Source organism: Heterocephalus glaber, unplaced genomic scaffold (assembly GCF_053883595.1).
Source record: "Heterocephalus glaber isolate CG9 unplaced genomic scaffold, H.glaber_assembly_v1.0 deba00001610, whole genome shotgun sequence".
Taxonomy (NCBI): Eukaryota; Metazoa; Chordata; class Mammalia; order Rodentia; family Bathyergidae; genus Heterocephalus; species Heterocephalus glaber.
The window spans coordinates 31,491,626-31,506,485 of NW_028258381.1; the positions used below are offsets into that span (position 1 = coordinate 31,491,626).

At 40.8% G+C, this 14,860-nt stretch overlaps 1 protein-coding gene across 12 annotated transcripts in view; it reads left to right on the plus strand.

The window, feature by feature from the left end:
* The window catches only part of Elmo1 (engulfment and cell motility 1), a 578,859-nt gene that overhangs the window by 279,116 nt on the left and 284,883 nt on the right, over positions 1–14,860 (plus strand). The window lies entirely within an intron of this gene.

Sequence of the window (14,860 nt, forward strand, 5' to 3'; positions counted from 1 at the left end):
TACAGCATATTGCTGGGTTTTGCTTCTTAATCCATTCTGCCAGTCTATTTCTTTTGATTGGTGAATCGAGGCCATTAACATTGATAGTTATAATTGACAGATATTGACTCATCCTTGTCATGATGTTTTACTCTTGTTTGCTCTTTTATTTCTTATTTTCCCCCCTTTCACTTTAGTGTCTTACCTTGTATGGTGCCTTCTCTCTGCTAGGCCTCATGGAGTTGTGACCTTCATTGTCTTTTTCTAGGATATTGCTTAAAATTGTTTGGAGTGCTGGTTTGGTGTTCACAAAATTTCTCAGGTGTTCTTTGTCATGGAAGTATCTGATTTCCCCATTGATTTTGAAAGATAATTTTACCAGATACAACAGTCTAGGTTGAAAGTTATTTTCTTTTAGGGCTTGAAATACTTCACTCCAGGCTGTCTTTGATTTGAGGGTTTGTGTTGTGAAATCTGCTGTGATTCTGATGGGCTTTCCTTTGTAGGTGATTTGTTTCTTTTCTCTAACTGCCTGTAGGATTTTTTCTGTTGGGTTTCTGAGATCTTGACTATTATATGCCTAGGTGTAGATTTTTTTTGGTCATGGCTGGTTGGAGTTCTATATGCCTCACTTATCTGTATGTCCAATTCTCTACCTCTGTCTGAGAAGTTTTCTACTATTGCTTCTGTGAACAGTTTTTTTATGTCAGTTGTACTTTCTCCTGTTTTTTCGTGGACTCCTATGAGTCTTATATTATTCTTCTTTGCATCATCCAGCAGCTGTTGGATTGATTTCTCATGGTCCCTTACAATCTTTAAGAAATCTCTGTTTTCATGGTCCTTAACTGCTATCCTGTCTTCTGTATCTGATATTCTGTCTTCAGATTCTCTTAGTCTGCTCTGCATGCTTTCAATGGAGTTTTTAATCTCCTGTATATCTGTTTGAATCTGTTTCATGGATTCCATTTCTTTCTTATGTTGGGCAATCATGGTTTCCATTTCTTTTTTATGCTGGGCATTCATGGCTTCCAGCATGTTTCTGATCTCATCTATTTTCTTACCTGTTTCTGCTCTAGAGCTTCTAATCATGTCTTTCACTCTGCTCACCATGTCTGTATTTATCTGGGAGATTATTTCTGTTTTGAAATGTTCTAGAGCCTCATGCATCTGCTTTGTTACTTTCTGTGCTATCCGTTCAGGGTGTCCAAGTGGTGTGTCCAAAAGCATCGGACTTTTCCACCTCATTTCCCCCAGAATTTCCTTTTTTGTGGCATAGAAGCCTGCGTTTGTGCCTTGCTTAAGTGTCTTCTCATTTTTGTTTTTGGTACTGTCCTGGGTTGATATTTCAAAATTGCTTAATGTAGGTATCTTTGTTGCTTGTGTTTGAAACCCTTGCGGAATGATTGCTTTTCAGAGGTGTCTTCCAGATATAGCTTGTGTTTGTGTTTTGAGACTAATGATTCTGAAGCTATTTTCTTTTTCTTATACCAGGAAGGACAACTAATTAGATCAGTCACAACATGTTAGCTCAAATGACATAGTCAGCAATACCATAGCATCAAGCACAGCTTAGAAAATGACAATTTGTGTTAGTTATTAATCTATCACTTTTAACTATGTGAATTAAGTTGAAACCGAGGACCAACCCAACATAAGTTTATAATGAATAAACTCTTCAATATAGCATCTTTCCCCTTGGGGGTGGGGAGTTAAAAGGAGTTGGGGAGGGAGGGACAGGTAGAAAGGTCAGGTAAGATTAAGGGTGAGGTCAGAGACAGAAAGATCACACAGACTCTAAGAAGTTGTTAAAGGCAAGAGAAAAAGGCAGAATGAAAGAACAAAGATGTGAATAGAATCACCTAACAGCAACAGGGAGGCTAGATACCGAATTTACTTTCCTTTAAACCTAATGATAATCAAGAGAAGGAAAAAGAGAAGAAAAGAACAATAAGGGAGAAATCCGAATTCAGTGCAGAAAGGAACAAATGGGGAGATGAGGAGCAATGTGGGACAGCGAGAGAATGAGTGAGAGAGAGAGAAAGAAAAGATGAAAGAAAAGCAAAACTTTGAAGGGTAGAAAAAAAGTAAAAATTAAGAATTAAAAATAAGAGAAAAAAATTTTTTTTTCTTTTTTGCAAATAGCAATAGAAATTTTGGGCCTCCTTCAGGGTATGTCTCTGCTGTCACAGAAGGCAAAGTAGGAATCCCTGTGCATATACAAGTCAATGAGTCTCAGCAAGCCAGCAGCAGACCAAGTACAGTGGTCTGATGTGCCTTTATTGTAGAGATTCTCTTTACTTTTCTGCTGAGCTTCAGTTTTCATCAAGGAACCTGAGAGGTCCTCTTTCTGTTACTAACTTCTGCTGTATCTTGTGGTGCTCAGGACAAGGGTCTTTATAATCTCCTGTGCCTCTGTAGTGTGCGACCAGGTAGCAGAAAAGCCAGAAGGTAGGCGGCGCACGGGGGTGGGGTGGGGGTGGGCGTTGGGACAGGACTGGGGCGTTGGAGCCGCCTGCGCCTGCGCAACTAAGCGGACCTCACAGTGCTGTGGGCTTGCCCAGGATGGCCCGCAGAGCTTCAAGGTGCTTTTCTCTCCTGGCCGGTAGCAGCTTAGAGAGCGTCGGCTGGGGGGCGGGGGCTGCAAGACGCCTCTGCGACCGCACCGTGCCGTGGTCTAAAAAATTTTTATTAGTACATGTTTGCGGTACATAATGCATTCATCTTGGCGAGTTGGTAGATATACACATATCACATCTTAATCCTTTGTACTTCACTCTTCCTCTCCAAACTATTTCTCATGTTCTCCTACACAATGAATCTGTCTCCTTGTTGGAGAGTGGCAGCACTCAGCACACCCCTAATCATGTGTAAGTAAAAATCAATGCATCTTCATTAGGAAAATATGGACAGATAGAAAAAGAATTACCCTCCTCCCCGCCACTACAAATCATTATTATTAATACTTTGGTGAATTTCCTTCCAGTCTTTAATGCATTTAAAAAATTCATGATTATGATAAATCTTAATTTATGTAATAAAAATGTAGAGAATATTTATACAAAGTACACATAGAGAAGTGTGTACTACCATGGACATTATGCACAAAATATAGATGACATGTGTTTCATAGCCCTAGACTTTTCACTTGTGATATCTACTCAATGCATGTAATTTTAAAAGGCAGTAATGTATTCCACTGAGTAGCTTTTCTATCATGAGCCTAATTTTCCTTTCACAGAAGTAGCTTAGGACATACTCTGGACTGTTGGGCTCAAATCCCAGCACAGTGGTTGTATGAACATAAGCAACATTCTTGCACTTTCTGTGTCTCAGTTTGTTAACATCTAAAATGGACATAGGAATTGAACTCACCTTGCTACAGAAAAGAAACCATAGTCTCCGAATTTAAAAGCCAAATTTTGGCATTTTTAAGAGATGCTTACAGACACAGCTATAGTCAGTGTGCCCAACACATCACATTTTTGTTGCCATTGTTTTGTTTTGTTTTCTTCTAGTCCTGGGGATTAAACCCAAGGCCTTAGCACTGAGCTATATGCATAGCCCTTTTTTATTGTTTTATTTTGTGACAGAATATTACTAAGTTGCTCAACTTGGGCTGGAACTTGTGATCCTCTTGTCTGAACCTCCCAGAATGCTGAGATTTTAAGAATAAGCCAGCACATCCAGCCAGGTCATATTTTATATTTGAATATATCGAAGGCCTTATCTGACATTTATCTTCAGTCAGCAGGGCAGAAGGAGCCTAAAAGCACCAGGGTGGAGGTTGCATTACTGTGGCAGTGGTTGGCAGGGGCGGGGAGCTTCTAGTGTTGAGTGAAAGTTACTGAACACACTCCTTTCAGTGTCACATTGCAGGATGTGGGTTTGCCCAGCTTCACTTTGGGGATTCTATATTATTACAATACTCATTGAATGAAGTAAAACAGTTAACATTTACAAGAGCATCATGGTTGCCTAGGGAGCAGAACATCAACATCTCTTTGTTAAAGTTGGGATTCTTAACTTTTGATTAAAGAGAATTGATTTTCTTAACATCTCTCAGGGAGACTGTGAGTACCAGATGCTTAGATCAGGGGTCAGCAGACATCTCCTTTAAAAGGGCAGGTAACAGATATTTTAGGCTTTGTGAGCCATCTGCAGGCTTCTGTTACAAATTCTTGATTCTGCTCCATAAGGTGAAAGAAGCCAGACAATATGCAAAGTAAGCGATCATCACTGAGTTCCAATAAAATTTTCATTAAGTATATTAAGTTTTTAATTGCATGTACTTCGAATGACAGGCGTTATTCTTTCTTTGATTAAAAAATTAGAAATGTAAAAGAAAAAAATGTAGACTCACAACAGTGGAAAAAGAAACGGTGGACCTGGTTAGGCTCCTGGGCTGTAGTTTGCCAACTGCTGCTTGAACAGTCTTGGTGTCCATGATAGTGCTCTGAATGTGTTCACTTCTGCTCCCATGATTGGAGCCCTCACCACCATCTGTACCATCCTGCTAATGTAAATAAAGCCCTGAAGACCATCTTCATGGGGAAAACTTTATTTTTCTGCTTTTGCAATTTTACTGCAACTGAATTGTAGCCTTATGCCAGGGCCAGACAGTGCCAGGTCCTGGAGGAATCCAGGCTGTGGATCCTGAGTCTCTATCTCTTGGAGCCTGTATCAATCAGCTTTCCTGTCACTGAGACACAGTACCCGACACTCACAACTTAAAGGATGAGAAGTTTAATTTGATTCATAATTCAGGGGATTCAATTCATGGTCAGCTGGCTCTGAAGCAGGAACATCCTGGTGGAGGGGTGTGGTAGAGCAAAGCTGCTTAGTTCATGGTGGCTGGGAAGCAGAGCAGGGGAACTGTGCTACAGAGGAAGGGGTCAGGGTCTAGATGTAGATCCCCAAGGTTACAATTCCATTTGCCATCTAGCCACACCCAGGACTCTGGAACAGTGCTTTACTAATGTCTTACAAGGCTCCCAAGCCAATGAAGTAATTAAGTTTTACCTCACAGATCCTATCTGTAGCAGCCTCATGGTGGGCTCCAGGCTCCACCATAGGCAAGAAGGTTTCATCTTTCTGGTGTGGTCCTTGCCAGAGGAGCCCAGAGGTCTGGGCAGGGGTCCTGGGGAAGTGGTTTGGCTATGGATCAGTAAGGGCCACCCTGGAGTGGTGACTCATTGAGCTGTGTCCTCTGCTGGACGTCTAGCTTCTGCCTGCCTAGGGTGGATGAAAATAGGGAGATACAGAAGGCACATAAATGGCTGCTGCTACTTCACCCCTGCTTTACAGTGATCTGTGGGAGAAAAGGGCTCCTGAAAGGAGTGGGGCTGAAGGAGCTGGGTGGGAGGGTGGAGAGATGTCTGGTGCTACCACAGTGTGCCTAGATCATAGGTGATTCAAGATCCTTTGTGTGCTTGGCTGAGTAGAAAAACTACAGATATCTTTATGAACCTTAATAGCTCTATTTCATTATTCATAAAGACTCTTTTTAAAAATTATAACCAGCTACATTTTAAAGAAAATTTATTCTTCAAAGCATTTTTATGTTTTTATGGTAATTCTGTATATTGACTGTTGAGTCATTGCACCAAATAAACTGTGCTCTGGCTCATCTTTCAGTTCAGAGAGCCTCCACTCTGCCTCTTCAAAAGAATGCAAGGAGCAGCCAATCCAGGTTTTCACGAATTGTTGGGGGTGGGGGGCATAGACTTTTCTGACCTTTTAAGAAAATTGAATTTTTTTTTCTTTTTACCTTAAATCCAACACTTTTGGGGTAAGATCTGTCACTGTGTACACATAAGAAGTTATTTATGAGTGTGTATCTCTGTGTGTGTCCATGACTACACATTTTAAAGCTGAGTTTTTTACCATAAGGGGAGAAAATTTAAAAAGGATAAAAGGAAAATAAAGAGAAATAAAAGAGTAGAAAGAGATTAGAAGCAAGGCTAAGAAAAAAGGAAGATTATCCAAGCTTTGGAAAACTTGTGAAGAAGACAGGAGGAAAAGAAAGAAGGAAAAAACAAAACCAAGAACTAAAGAACAACAACAAAAAACACCTAAAAACAATGTTCACACTCGTGAATAAACCAAAACAATCAAGAAAAAAAACAAAGGAAAAAAAAGAGAAAAAACCCCAGATTTTTCTGTGATTTCAAACCTCATCTTATCTTCTGGGGTTTACAGTTTTGTGGTAGTATCTAATTCAGGGCATATCTCTGCTGTCACTAGTAGACAAAGGAGGCAGACAGAGGCCAGATCCAAGCTGGATGACCCTAGCAAGAGTGCAGTAGGAATAGGGTGAAGTGCTGATTATGGCCTAAATTGTTCAGCCTACAACACTCTGGATGTCTCTTGCCAGCCTGACCTTGGCTCCCTGACCCTGAATGTCTCCCATGATTTTACTTCATTCAGTTGCTGGGGCCCCTGAGACATAGTCAATTCGTGGCTTCTCTGAGTCCCAGGCTCAGTTCACCCCTCCCTAAAATGGTGTCTGGACAAGTACCCTCTCCAAGAGATGCTTGGACTGGAGTCACTCACCAGCTATTTTAGTTCACAGCATCCGGTGCTCCATTCCACTGGTGCGTTTCTTCCTGGAGGCTTCTGGAGTCACCTGTCCTCACTATATCTCTGTATATTCAAGCCTCCTCTTTCACGCTGAGAGCCAGGAGTCAGGGAGAAAGTGTAGTTTGCCACCTCCTTTTTTCTGTGTTGCAGTCTGTCTCTTCACTTTGCCTTTGGGTTCCACTCTCCCTTCAGATCCTTCCTGGGTCCCAGAGTTCCACCTCCCTCCTTCTTTTCGTTCTTAAGTTGTTATATTCGAGTGTCTGGATTCCAAATCTCTGAGAGGCTGATTTGCTGCTGTTTACTCCTCCATCATCTTCCCAGAAGTCGTTTTCAGCCTTCAGAGTTGCCAGCTGTGTCCAGTGAACCCCCACCCCACAGGTCACAGGAGACAACAGATGCTGCAAGGCCTCAAAGCTAAATTCTTTTTTCTTTCCTTTCTTGGTACCGGGGATTGAACTAGGGTCCTTGCACTTGCAAGGCAGGTGATGGAACCACTGAGCTAAATCCCCGACCTTAAAGCTAAATTCTTAAGGCTTTTAATAATTTGCTTCCGAAATAGAAGTTCCCTGAAGACAGGCACAATGCTTGTTTTAATATCACTTTTTGAGTGAAATGTACCTGGCTGGTGTAGTGCTTTGCACAGAAATAGGGATCCAAAATATCTAATGACAGGACGGACTGGGGGCCCAAGACTTCTAAAGGTTGTTAGCCCCTTCCTTTCTCTCTGCAGTGTCCATGCTGCACCCTAGTTCCCACTTCAGTATTTCAAAGGGCAAGAAAGTCTCTGCTAAGCCTATTTACTATAGCAATGCAGAATATGTCAACACCCTTCCAAGGTCTGAAGACAGTCAACAGTGTGACCCACACCTGTCCCATCTCTGCCACCACACCACATGTCTCTTTCTGGACTAAATCTCAGAAGTCTTTTTCCAGCTTTTCTGACATGCTCCATTTTCTGACAACTCTGCTTCTTCTGGCCACCTTTTGATGCATGTTTTCCTGTGTGTGAGGAGTTGGCTTGTAGTGTGGCCTCCATAACTGTGTGCTCTGTCCTCGAAGGACTTGTCCCAAGCCCTGTGCAGTGGAACCACCTGTCTTCTTATTATGCTTCTTCTATTTGTGCTTCTTTTTGCTGCCATGTGAAACTGACTCCTCTTGAACTCATTGTCTGCTCTCTTAGTTCTCAGTCACGGGAATGGTTGCAAGCTGTCCTGGGCTGCAGAGCACCTAAAAGGAATTAGAGAGACTAAGAGAAGTGTTAAGAAGGCGAAGGGAACACTGTGCAGCCAAGAGGAAAGTTCAGCAGGTGACTGAGGTGGCTTAGACTCTGTTGGCCTGAATCTTGAACAGCTTGCTTTGTGTTTCTTTTCTGAGGATTCTTTGCGCTTTACTTCAAAGAATCAAATTTTAATGATGAAGAGCTAGGCTTTTATAAATTGCTTATAAGTCAGATTCCTTTATTCTATAGATGTGCTTAAATTTCTAAAAAAATTTTATTACAAGACTCTACATTTCTGTGATTAAATACCTTCTTGTTAATAGGGCCCATATTCCTAGTCTCCAAGACCTTTTTCATCTAAGTAAGAAAAGCAGCTATGAAGTTGTAGTGGTGACTGCTACTTACTAGCTGTGATCTTACTGAAGTTGTGAGTTTGGACCTTCATATGGAGGATTAGAACCTTCCCTCTTTCCTGACACTTGCCTCAGAGGAGAGCTGGAAAGATGAACTGAAATCATTCATTTAGAATCCTTGACATGATGCCCACCAGTACCAATGGCAATACTTGGTAACAGGTATTTTTCTGGTCCTCAGCATGTATTTGTCTTCTCTCCTAGTCTTAAGTCAGAACTGATAGACTATCTTCTCTGTTTTCCCCAAACTGTTTATTTTTCTTGAATTCCATGAAGAGGGATGAATACCAAAATCTGAAATTTCTACAGGTTACTGGTAGGGATCTTTGGGACAATATTAGCCACTTTCCCATTGCTGGGACAAATACCTAACACCTAATACTTAATATGTAGCTTAAAGAAGGAGAGATTGATTTTGGATCACAATTTCAGAGGATTCAGTCCATGGTCAGCTGGCCGCCAGGCAGGAATGTCATGGCAGAAGGAAAGCTGCTCATCTCATGGCAGCCAGGAAGCAGAGAAGGAAAGGAGCTAGGGATCAGAATATACACCTCTAGGACACACCCCAGTTACCCGCCTGTTCTAACCAGGCCCTACCTCCTAAAACATTCATCTGTGAGCTTGTCAGTAGACTAATCCCTTGATGAGTATGGCACCCTCATGACCCATTTACCTTCCGAGTACATGAGGCTTGGGGGGCCATTATAGATCTAAACTGTACTGGGGACACGGATCTAGTTTTGGAGTTACGAAGTCAGATGATTTCGAGAGCCTCATACAAATGCATGAAAGTGTCAGGTAAGAGAATAGTGAGCTTGTGTCAAGTCAGAGAATAAATGCCCTGCACAAGGAAGCCATTCCAATAAGAATAGCTGCCTAAACTGACACATGGTAGAGGACATCCAGGGTTTCTGCTTCATCAGTTGGAGGGTAGAGGTCCCTAACCTCTCTTGTATTTGGTTCCTGTGATTCAGAGCAGTGGCTATATAGTGTGGCCCAGAAACCAGCTTCAGCATGTGGGGAGGGGTGTGAATGGCAGATCTGGAACTTCATCCCGCATCTCCTGGACCAGAAACACCAGAGGTGGGCCAGCAACTTGGGCTGTAGTCAACTCTCTAGGAGGTTCCGATGCTTGCTCAAGTTTAAGGACTGGTTTGGAAAAGCGATTCTTGACCTTGGCTGGATATCTGAGTCACCTAGAAAGCTGTAAGAGTTCGGTTGTTTGGTTCCCAGTTGCAGTTTCTCTTTTACTTCGAATTTTTATTTTTATTGGTACATATTTGTAGTACATAATAATTATATTCATCATGGGCAGTTGATACATGCATATAACAGATCTTGATTCTTTTTACATTGGCCTCTCCTTTCTTCCCTTCTTCCTCCATCCGTTGGCCTCCTTCCCATTTTCAAAGAGCTATTTCCCAGAGTTTCTCATTGAACCTATTTGGGGTACAGCCTGAACTTTAGGACTTTTGACAGCTCCCCAGAGAACTTTTAGGTGTAATTATGTAGAGGATGGTTGCTCCAGGATGCCAGTTGAAACACGGTCATACTTATTCTTCTTAGGTGGTCAGGTAAGGGAGGGAGATGTGGGGGTTTACAGAGCTCCTGGGTGACCCTGCTTCTGCTTGGAGAATGTGACCTTACACAGCTAGACTCAGAGAATATCTTTGAATGGGCTTCCGTAGACTAGATACATATTCACTCAGTGTATTTTGCTTTAAAGGTTGCTTTTAATGCTATATTTGTGCAGCAAATGTAGGGACTCATATAATACCAATATTAACTCCTAAATCCTCAGAGGCCTTCAAGATATGCCATCTGGCAGGCATTATTGTAATCATCTCTTTATTTTCCACACTAATGAAGGACTAGCATGGCATTGGTAATTGAAAAACACAGATCATTTAAAAATCATTCAGGCTAGTGCCAGCCCTACTTTCCCAACTAGGAAGCACTCAAGTGTAGAAAATATTGACTGATTACAGCTTCCTGTGGAGGTGCTAGTATGTATTATTTCAGTTAGAAATTAGAGCGATAGAATAAGTGAGAGGCTTCTAAATTATAATCCCTTTTTGGGATAAAGAAATTTGTCTCATGGATGAGAGGTCTAAACACAAAGCAAATGAACAGCAAGTGTACTTGATATTTTAACCCGTGAGTTAAAGCACCATGGAGTGGGTGCCAAGTAGGATTCAGGGCATTGGTGGATGAGAGTTCTGGGTATTCTTCTGATGCTACCTGTGGTACCTGTGATGCATCATTCTGTCCTCTAGTGGGTTTCAACATGTGGTCCCCAACCACAAGAATGGCATCACCTGGGGATCTGGTAGAGATGCAAATTTGTGGGCCCCACCCCCAGTGTAAACTGTCAGACTCTGGGGTAGTTGCTAGCAGTTGTTGCTTTGCCACGCCCTCCCCAGGAGGTGGTTGCCTGCACAAATTTTGAGTACCACTCTACACCAGAAGCATGGTTTCCTCATCTATGAGATAAGGGGTTATATTTACAGTCCACCCCTTTCTCTGTTGTGGTGTATGACCCAGAACAGACATAGAGATTTTCTATCTTAGAGCTTAAAACCTTCCCTGGATGTATGGTTGAAATAATTCTAAAAAATAAAACTGGCCTGTGGGTAGCAGAAGAGAAACTGATTTCCAGGACCTAGAGAGCAAACCGCACATAGGGTGCCCGCCATAAAATAACTCGTAGTGTCTCCAGCTGGTTGGTTCCACATTCTTCAAGTGACAGACTTTGGTGCTTTGGAAAGAGAAGCAGCCATTCCTTTTACTCTAGGGGCTGAGAACTGTCTGCTGTGATTCACGGAGCAGAACTTCTGTGGGAACTAACAAATGACGTTTCAGAAGGATGTACAGAGATACACAGGCTTTGCAGTAAAACAAGGGAAATTTCAAGTCATTTGTCAAAGCTCTTGCAGCTCCCATTTCAAGATAGGTGGAAAAAAATAACACGGAACAAGAAAAGAAAATAAATCTGTACCCAGAGCATCTCATAAATAAGAAAGGTTGGGGAGCTCTTGGCCTTGCTGGATTCTTGGTGCATTTTTGTCAGAGTACAGAAAGCATACACATATTTTGGCCTATAATTTTTTTTCTTTTACCCATATAAAAAATTCATGGCTGTAAAATTATTTCGCTGGCAATTAAAATCAAGAAAAGAAAAGAAAACAATCATTTCAAGAAAGCGAGGCTAGAAAGTGATACCTAAAGTTGAAAGGATAGAGAAACGGAGGAAGGAAAGAAGGAAGGAGAGAGAGAGAGGAGAGAGAGGGAAGGAGAGAGGGAGAGAGACAAAGAGAGAGGCATAGTTTACCAACTACAAAATTTTTCATCTAAAATATAATTATGCCTCTTAATTTCGAGCAAATCATTGAAAATCAAAAGCAATTTTCTTATTGGCTTTTGTTTAGTAAGAACCTATTTGTTGGAGACAATTAGGACATGGTTCATTGAATATAAGAGAGACTTTAGTCTGTTATAATGTCTGGGAGGGGTAGAGAAATTATAGCTTTTATTAAAGAGAATGGGTAACAGGCCCATTCTGCCTGAGGGAATAATACTGATCGAAGTGGACTGACAGTTGGGGACCCACAGTGGATATCTTTGTGAAGTCTGCCGCAATTAGATCAGTCAATGAACACTACAGAGTTTGCCCTCCAAACCCGTGCTCTGAGTTTGCTATACACTGGCTCTGAAACTCCAGAGAAGCGGCCCAAACACTTAGTGCTCAGTTTCCCTCTTGTCAAAGGAAGATACTGATAGCATTGACCTTTTGAGGGTTTTATGAAGATTAAGAGCTTGTATGTATATAAGACTTTGTACAGTGTCTGCCACATAGTACCTGGTGTTTCATTAGGGTGATTTACTCATTAGCTATCTGGTTCTTTAAAAGAACTCTTAACAATAAACTGTAGACTGGCCCCACCCTCCTTATCCATGGATTCCTCACCTACAGATTTAATTTACTGTAGACTGAAAAATTTTTAAAATATTTCATATCTATTGATTGTGTGCAGACTTTTTGCTTGTTATTCCTAAACAATACAGTATGACAGCTGTCTCCATAGCGTTTACATTGTGTTAGGTACTGTAAGTCATCTAGAAGTGATTTATGGTATACGGAGGATCTACACAGGCCAAGTGTAAATACTACTCCAGTATACAGAAGAGACTTATTAACATCCTAAGATTTTGGTACCCACAGACACTCCTGGAACCATTCCTTCATGGAAACCAAGTTATGACTGCATATTATTATTTTTATCTGTAAGGATTGATTGAAAGCAGTAGTGCCCTATTTGGCACACACATGTGCCTGAGGAAGAGTGGGATTGATTGAAGAAGGCTTTGAGGGGATTATGGGTGCAAAATTGAAAGAAACATAGTGATTTCTTGAGTCATTAGGATCTCCTCCCAGGTCAGCTCCACTAATACATATTTTTAAGGAGAGGGGTGGAATTAGATTTAGAAAAGTTAATTTTTTTTACTTTCTTTTCTTCTTCATATATATTTTTAAGAATAGACTCATAGACCAATGCTAGAACTAGGTTTGAAATAAATGTTATGCTTTTCCTTTTGACATCTGGCTTACTGTCCTTTGTTGGCTGGCTTGGGTTGCATGATGGCTAATATACATGAGTCTATATGTTCGCCAAATAAACTTTTCAAGCCATGTAAAGTCTAAATGCAAGCTGTACCAAAATAAATGCATTCAGTTGCTCAGCTGGTGAGAAGGAAAATAGTAGGAACAAAGGATTGGTGAGATGCATTATCCAAAGAAGACACTGCCCGCTCAGCCAGTGCCAGGTGTGAGGAGCTGGGAACGGACATCTGAAGTGGCTCCTGTTCTTCATCAGTAACATGGGGATATTAGTAGTAATACCTACTGGATCAGGGCATTGTGAGATTCAATATATGTAAAGTACAAAATAATGCTAGCACCCAGAAAGGCTTCAGCAAACAGCAAACTTTTTAGTGCTACTTAACATTCATGAAGATCTAATGTCTCAGAGGAATCAATTTATGCATGAGAGAATTTCCACTATTCTTAGTTAAATAACTAAAATAGAAAATCTTTACATATAAGTTACTTTTTAGATTAAATATTATGTCCTTTATTTCCAGTATTTTATTTTACCTTTTACCCACTAGTGAATATGAGTTCCTCCCATAAATATCACATTAAAATGAAACTGCCTGGTATTTGACATATTGAATGGTTTTCATTTTTTGTTACAATTATAATTATTTTATGAGATATATCTTTATCATTGTTAGTAGTATTTTGGCATTTTAAAAACTTCCCAACATTTTAACAAATGAATCAGGATAAAATATTAAAATAAAATATTGAAATCATTGCAGTGACACAAGGATTGGACACATGTGACCAACAGGGGAATTCTTGAACCCAGATCTGTGGGCCTGTGACAGCACAGTCTTTCCTGATTTACAAGTTATTTATTAACTCACAAACAAAACCTCAAATCAGCTTGGGAAAGATAATTTAGATGTACTCTTGAATGATGTAGAAAAGTGGGTGCTTTGAACCTTGGAGATGGGAATGAAAAGGTCTTCCTGCACCAGAATTAGAAGAAGAAAAAAGATTGCTGTTAACCAAAATTTCCCTAACAAATCAGAGATGTGATATATTTATTTTAAAAAATTCGGGATCGAAATGCAACTATGTCATTTCATGTCATTATCTGGATCATGAGGTAAAAACGGTTTTCTTTAATACTCAGAACATTTATCGATTAAAACAAGTTTTTATTGACAGATAACCTTGTGTGATTTTTATCTCATGCAAGATGGTGTTTTAAAGTACGTATGCAGTGTAGGATGGTTAAATCCAGCTAATTACCAACGGTGTTATCCCATCAAGTGCCATGTTGGTGGTGGCACAAGATGCCTATTTTCACAGCTTCTATTCAGTGTGGTACTCGAAAACTAGCCAGAGGTATTGAGCAAGAGAAAGAAATCAAATTTATACAAATTGGGATGAAAGAAGTCAAGTCGTCCCTGTTTGCAGATGACATGATTTTATGTATAGAAAACTGTAGCAGCTTCGTCCAAACACTATTAGAGAATTACAAAGTGAATTCAGTAAAGTTGAAGGATACAAAACTAACATGCAGAAAATCAGGAGCAGTTCTATACAGCAACAACACATTGTTTTTCAGTTTCTTCTCATCTGTTTGACATGAGAAGAAAAAAATATACCTTCCTTTAATCATTCACTCTTTAGATTTACATTTTCAGGGTAGTTTTTGGTGCTCATTTTCAGTGGTGAATGGTGGAGTGGGCTTGTTGTCTGAATGAGGGTCTCCGTGGGGTGCAGTGGATGATGTCAAGCACACAGAGTATTGGGTTCTGCCAAGCTTGTTTCCAATTAGACACATGTCATGTATTCCATTGTGCCACGTTTGGGGGCTGTGATGACAGGCATGCCCTCAACAGCAGGGAGATGTCAGGAACCTGTGGACATCTGAATTGTGTCCACTGTTTTTGCTTAGAGGCTGCGGTTGGTGTAACCTGTGAAAGTTCTCAACTTCCATCAACAGGCAGGGCCACACTTCACCTCACGTGTGAGGATGAGGAAGGTATGGGGTAGACAGATATCCTGGAGCCTGTGTCAGAGACAAATGACAGA